Below are 6,042 nucleotides of genomic sequence, written 5' to 3'. Positions count from 1 at the left end.
ATGAGAGAATCCATGTTTGAAGGTTAGAGAAAAATAAACCCGTTCCCTATTTATAACCCCACAGAGTTTACCCCCATTCAGTAAACTGATTACTTTATTAAAGAATCAAAACCTTTACAATCCATCAGTGAACTCACTGTATACAGCACATGTTTTACACTTTATTATGTGTAAACTCAGTAAACATGTGCAGTTAACCATCAAGTAGGCTAATATGCCATTTGGGAGAATAAAAATGATGCGGCATTAGATCAATGGTCAGATAAGAGAAAGCTGAGGTAGGGCCTAAACCTCTAAATTGTATAATTCAAAACTTGAGGTTATTTGTAGAGTTTACATGTGGCCTCCTGACCTTTAATCGGAGTCACCTACAAAGGACTTACTGTGAACTTGTTAGATAGGATCAATAACCAAACAGTCTATGACATAGAAATGATGTTTGCTGCTTGCTAGTTTCAAATGTGCAGTGTAGGTTCCAGGAAATATAAACATCTGCAGTATTGTAAAATGAAATAAATTGGACAGAAACAGAATAACACGCAGGAGGGACACTGTTGCAAATGATGGAAATCACTAAACTGGCTATTTCCACTTCCACTTTTGGCTTAAACAAGATGAAAGTCTGTTATTCTTTCACACAGAGTAATTCTAGAGTTTGGCAGACCAGAGCAGGATGGCAGCTCAAAGGTCATCGGAAGCTAGACTCTTCCTATGACACACTGCTTTGGTCACCCTCGACTGATCCAAAATGGCTACTTGACTTCAACCCATCACATCTGCATCCCAGCCAGCAGGAAAAGGAAAGGCAGAAAGGTACTCCTTTTTCCTTTGAAGAGCACTTTTATGAAGTCCTCACATTTCAGTTTGCCATAACTAGCTGCAAGGGAGACTAGGAACTGTGGCCTTTAGCACCGTGTTTCTAAGGAGGAAAAGGAGAACGGATGGACAACATAGGCAACCAGCCGTGTTTGCCTCCCCTTGTTTCTCTTAGAGACCTGTTCACGGAGTTAGGTTAATGCTGTTTATCAAGAAGTGTTACTCAATTTCTTAGGTCTGCCTGCCAAATTGGTGTGTTTGCAGCTCTATGTACTGGTTATATTGTGCTTCTGATTATTCTTAGTGGCTAATTCCACTAACACCAAAGACAAAAGTTCAGTTATATAACCTAACAATATCCTCTCTGTTGACCCTTCCCCTAGATGAATTAGTTGTGCTAGCTGACTCATTTGTCTCCTATGGAAATTAGTAATAAATCAATTTAGTAAACATGTACTGAAAGGCAGGGTGTGGTGGTAGAACAGGGGTGGGCTTCAGATCAGATTCTCTTGGATTGAACTCCTGGCACCGACATTCAAGTAACATGACTTCAGGCAAGCATCCCAACATCTCTAAATTCCCATTTCCTTACCCATAAGATAAGAATGATAATATATCTTCTTGAGGCTGTTGTGAGAGGTGAATAAAATAACATCAGAAGTGACTATATGCCCCTATAACAGTCAAAATTGCTATTCCGTAATTCCCTCAAGCATCTGCTATGTGCCCGGCATCATGCTTGGCACTGTGGCTGTTAAAATCTGGAGAAGACATGCAAGAAGCTTGTGATATAATGGAGGAGTTTAAGAAGCCCAGAAACAGGCTCTGCAGAGTAGGAGAGGCTTCTCGTATGTGCAACATTAGAAAAATGAGACCTCCCTCGACTGATATCAAAATTGTGGATCCATTACCTTCCAGAAAATGAAATGACTCAATCTGTTAAGAATTTGTGTGCTTGACTTGCTGTTTGGTGACTAATGTTGACATGTGGGCCATAACATGTACGTAAACAGAGTCACATCAAAGGCTTGCAGTGGCCCCACTGATGCATTTTTCTGAAAAGTGACAGAGAAGTACCTACATGGTACTTTCTTGACTACAAGCTTTGTGAACATCCCGTATTATTTTAGGTTAGAATTTTAAAGCTAAAACGAATTGATCATCACACTACAAAAATTCAGGCAAAAGTCACTTCTTGTCTTGTACACTTTCATGTCTTCAAAGCTCAAGGCAATAACAATAATGCATACCATTCCCGTCTTCGTTTGTTGTAGTGATGTGTTTTGAGGATCTCTACATGCCTGGCCCAGGGTAGGTACTGAAGATGTGACGATGAACAGGATGGCATCTGTCCTCCCAAAGCATAGTATACAGATGGGGTGCCTACAAGTGGTACTTTCATTACTGTGTGATTAACGCTACAAAGAGAGGAGATGTCCCAGGATATCGTGTGAGTTCATAGGAGGGACAGTGGCCCAGCCTAGGCCCATCCAGGAAGGCTGCATGGAAGAACTGAGTTTTCTACAGTTCTACACTGAGGTTTGGAGGATGAGTAGAAATTAACCAGGTAAAGGGTGCTTCAGTCAGTGCCATGGTACACCCAAAGGGCATGGTGTATTAAGGAAGTGAGAGGTTCAGTGTGGCTGAAAAGGAACTTGAACATTGAGATTTGCTAGGGCCAGATCTTGCGTCCCGGCATAGATACACACAGGGAAGAACCTTGACCCCCACCGTGTTTCAGATCATAGGCTTCTCCTAATTTTCTAGGAAATACGGAGCAAAAAGTCATGATTTATTTTGTTATGGCAAAGAATAATTTTATGTAAAAAATCTGAGAAACAGCTACATAATGACACTTTTCCACTTGGAAGAGACACAGGAAGCAGTATTTAGGATGTTTGTATACACACTTCCCTAGGTGAAGGGAAGATGGAGTTGAGAATCCTACATCCCCTTCAGCACATTGGAGACCACTTTGAGAAAGAGAAAGGAAATCAGCCAAGGAGATCCGATGTCCTTGTTCTGCCATTTGAGGTGCCTTTATTCCCTCTGGTTTGTGATATGCCTCAATAACCACTTCCGTCCTTATTTCCCTAGTCCTCTATCATTCCAGCTCCCTCTAGCACTTATCTTCACTATTTGGAAACATCAGTCTGACAGAAAGAGGCACGAGAGGCACATGTGGTTTAGACATTCATTCATCCAACACTTCAAGGTGTCTGAGGGCAGAGGAACAACCTGCTTAAGAGCCTGGGTTGCTGCTATGCTTCAAACCACTCATCTCTTAACCCTGCGAGCATAAAAGTACCCCAAGGTAGATTAAGTGACAAATGAATTTTATAAGTGATGTGCCAGGGTTCAGGGAGATGGGAGAAAAGTCATGTATGCTGGAGTAATTGGAGGAGGCTTTTAAGTAAAGAAATATTTACTCATTGCCCACCATGTGCCAAGTATAGAATTCTGTGAGGCAAGTATTATTAATAGTTCCCATTTTGAACATTAGAAAACAGAGTCACCAAGAAGACAAGAGATTTTCCTTAAATAGTTAAGTAACAAAGCCAAGATTTGGACCTAGACCTCCAAGTGCAGCCCTCTTTCCATTTATCTGAGCCCACTTCTTAGAAGTGGCAAAGTGCTGATTGGGTCTTGAAGGATGGGTGGGAGCACGGTACTGAGAGAGAGAAATTTTGAAGAGGAAGGGTATCTCACGCATAGTCACCTTTAAGGGCACTGGTAGAATATGTCACCACCAAAGTTTTTCTTTCACATTTTTCTCTCTAGTAAGACATTAGAGATGACTGGGAAAGATAACATTTCACTTGATAATTCTGTTCCCTAGGGTACCAATTTTGGAGAATTGTGGCCAGGAGGGATTACTCTCAGGGTAGGAATTCTTAGATAACAATTTTATGACTTTCCGTCTTCAGTTGTTTCGAAAGCCCAGTTCACAAGAATCTTGTAAAATTTCATCATTTTCTCATTGTACTTCGCTCTGGTCTCCTTCAGACAGTAGAAAGCATTATAGAAGAAGGGAGAACTGATGTTACAACCCCACTGCTTTATCCTTTCTGATTCTTTTGAAGCAGTCTCTTGACTTCATATGTTAAGTGATCAGTTTACACTAGCAACAGTTGGCTGGCTAGTCCAGCTGAACTGTATTGTGTAACTTTCCTCCATCAGGTGTCAAATTTTGGATGCAAATACTACAAAAGATCTCTTTCAGGATCGAACTGTACAGACTGTGCTATATGTTACCACACTTTTGTTTATACGTTTGATTTTAATATTTAAATTAAAAACTCAGCTTAGTATAAAGGCTGCTTATTCCATGCCTTGCTTATTCTCAGCAATCGATTTAACAAAAAAAAAAAAAAAAAAGAAAAGGCTTTTTGGATGAAGGCTTTTGGAAAGGTTAGGTTGCATTTTAGAATTCAAGAGCTGAACATATGATTACTGGCCACAAAGAGGTAGCTGGCTTAAAGGTCATATAACGTCACAGAAAATATGTTTGAATGACATGAGAAGTTTTAATTCCTAAGAAATTGTTGAAAGAGAAAGAAACTATTAGGGGATTCTGGTTGTTGGAACAGGAGGCTGGAGTTGTTCTCAAAATTTTAGCAGTATACTCCAATAAAGATGTTAAAAAAAAAAATTTTAGCAGTGATGACTTTAGAAAACTAGCAAAAAGTCATTAGTAAAATAGTCAGCTTGGATAATGTAATAGCCAGTAAGGATAATGCAGGACCAAAATAATCTGATTTTATAATCTCTGGATTAAATATATATATATATATTTCTGAACAGCTTGCCTGTTCTCTATGGAAGTTTTATCAGGAAAATGGAAGATTCTCTCTAAAAGGGAATATTTAAAACAATTTTTTAGAGAGGCATCAAGTTCTCCATTTGTCATACACTGAAATACATAACAGTGTCCAATGACCTATTTTAACGGAAGTTTTAAGATTTTTTCCCTGTGCTTCTTGGGTCTTTTATGACTCTACCATTTTCTTGTTTCTGCTTTTAAGGCATCACTAATATACCCTAAAAATATTTCCAAATGCCAGAAGTAAAGAAGAGAAAGAAATTGAGAGAAGAGCAGCATGACTGCAAGGGATGAGAGAAATAAATGAACCAGACGAGGCAGGCACTCTGAGTACAGGAGAAACCAGTGGGTTGGAGGAGGTGCAGTATTGTTTTGCCAAAGCCAGAGACTGGCAACAATTTTCCTCAGACAAAGGGCATCCAGAGGATGTAGACAGTTGACCCAAAATAACGTAATATGGTATAGAAATTTTAAAATAGAAACAAATTTCCAGTACAGGAAGACATATAAATTGTGTGAATTGCTAAATTGTAATACTTAATTAGATTATCTTATCATAATTAGCATGGCTAATAAATAAGAGAGGTAACTAATATCTGGAACAAAACGGAGCATGCACATACGCCTAGAAAAGGTTTTTGTATCTGCAGTGCTTCTCAAACTTTAGTGTGGGTGAAAGTAGTTGAGATGCTTGTCAAAATGTACGTTTCAAGGCCTCTTTTCCAGAGATTCTGATTTAGCAGTTCTAGGGTACAGTTTCTTAATCTTGGCCCTGTTGACATTGGAGGTGGGATCATTTTCTTGTTGTGGAGGACTGTCCTGTGCATTGTAGGGTGTTTAGCAGCAATACCAGTAGCACCTCTCCCCAGTCCTGTTTCCAGACATTGCCAAATGTCCCCTGGGGGCAAAAAAAATCACTCCCCTCCTTTGAGAATCACTTGTTTAGGGTGAAGCCTGGGAACCTTCATTTCTAATAAGAACATCCACGTTATTTTGATAAATGTGGTCCGTGGACCAAACTTGGAGAAACACTGAACTAAAGTGGTATGAGTTGAATTATGTCCCCTCCAAAATTCATGTTAAAGTCCTAACCCTCAGTACCTCAAAATGTGACCTTATCTGGAAATGGAGATTTGGTTAAGATGAGGTCATACTGGGTTAGGGTGGGCCTCGAACCCAGTACGACTGGTGTCCTTATAAAAAGGGAACATTTGGACACACAGACAGGCACACAGGGAAAATGCCATGCAAAGACTGGAGCTATGGTGCCACAAACCAAGGAACTACCAGAAGCCAGGAGAAAGGCTTGGAACAGATCCTTCTCAAGTGCCTACAGGGGAATCAGGACCCTACAGACATCTTGATTTTAGAAGTACAAACTGTGAGACCATAAATTTCTGTTG

Source organism: Eschrichtius robustus, chromosome 3 (genome assembly GCF_028021215.1).
Source record: "Eschrichtius robustus isolate mEscRob2 chromosome 3, mEscRob2.pri, whole genome shotgun sequence".
In the NCBI taxonomy this organism is placed as follows: Eukaryota; Metazoa; Chordata; class Mammalia; order Artiodactyla; family Eschrichtiidae; genus Eschrichtius; species Eschrichtius robustus.
The sequence above is the reverse complement of the archived record's forward strand: the minus strand, read 5'-3'. Positions refer to the sequence as shown.